The sequence below is a fragment of the Bison bison genome, unplaced genomic scaffold (assembly GCF_000754665.1).
Source record: "Bison bison bison isolate TAMUID 2011002044 unplaced genomic scaffold, Bison_UMD1.0 scf7180017864302, whole genome shotgun sequence".
NCBI lineage: Eukaryota > Metazoa > Chordata > Mammalia > Artiodactyla > Bovidae > Bison > Bison bison.
Window position 1 is genome coordinate 1,043,944 of NW_011494874.1, and position 1,366 is coordinate 1,045,309.

The window sequence follows — 1,366 nt, forward strand, 5'->3', positions numbered from 1 at the left end:
TCTCCATAGATGGCAGCCCATCAGGCCCCACCGTCCCTGGGATTCTCCAGGCAAGAACACCGGAGTGGGTTGCCATTTCCTTCTCCAATGCATGAAAGTGAAAAGTGAAAGGGAAGTCGCTCAGTCATGTCCGACTCTTCGAAACCCCATGGACTGCAGCCTACCAGGCTCCTCCGTCCATGGGATTTGCCAGGCAAGAGTACTGGAGTTGGGTGCCATTGCCTTCTCCGAGGCTTTGGCGTAGTCAGTAAAGCAGAAAATAGATGTTTTTCTGGAACTCTCTTGCTTTCTCAATGATCCAGCGGATGTTGGCAATTTGATCTTTGGTTCCTCTGCCTTTTCTAAATACAGCTTGAACATCTGGAAGTTCATGGTTCATGTACTGTTGAAGCCTGGCTTGGAGAATTTTGAGCATTACTTTCCTAGCGTGTGAAATGAGTGCAATTGTGCAGTAGTTTGAAGTTTCTTTGGCATTGCCTTTCTTTGGGGTTGGAATGAAAACTGACCTTTTCTAGTCCCGTGGCCACTGCTGAGTTTTCCAAATTTGCTGACATATTGAGTGCAACACTTTCACAGTATTATCTTTTAGGAATTGAAATAGCTCAACTGGAACTCCATCACCTCCACTAGCTTTGCTCATAGTGATGCTTCCTAAGGCCCACTTGACTTCACATTCCAGGATGTCTGGCTCTAGGTGAGTGATCACACCATCGTGATTATCTGGGTCATGAAGATCTTTTTTGTACAGTTCTTCCATGTATTCTTGCCACCTCTTCTTAATATCTTGTTTCTTTTAGGTCCCTAACATTTCTGTCCTTTATTGAGCCCATCTTTGCATGAAATGTTCCCTTGGTATCTCTAATTTTCTTGAAGAGATCTCTAGTCTTTCCCATTCTATTGTTTTCTTCTATTTCTTTGCACTGATCACTGAGGAAGGCTTCCTTATCTCTCCTTGCTATTCTTTGGAACTCTGCATTTAAATGGGTATATCTTTCCTTTTCTCCTTTGCCTTTCATTTCTGTTCTATTCACAGCTATTTGTAAAGCCTCCTCAGACAACCATTTTGCCTTTTTATATTTCTTTTTCTTGGGGATGGTCTTGATCACTGCCTCCTGTACAATGTCACGAACCTCTGTCCATAGTTCTTCAGGCGCTCTGTGTATCAGATCTAATTCCTTGAATCTATCTATCTATATATAATCTATATATATCTATATATAACCAATATAATAACATAATTTTATATATGATGTTAATATACATTATATATTAAAATATTAATATTTAAATATTAATATTATTATATATAGTATATGTATATAATATAAATATAAGTAACACATACATAATATATTATATGTAATAT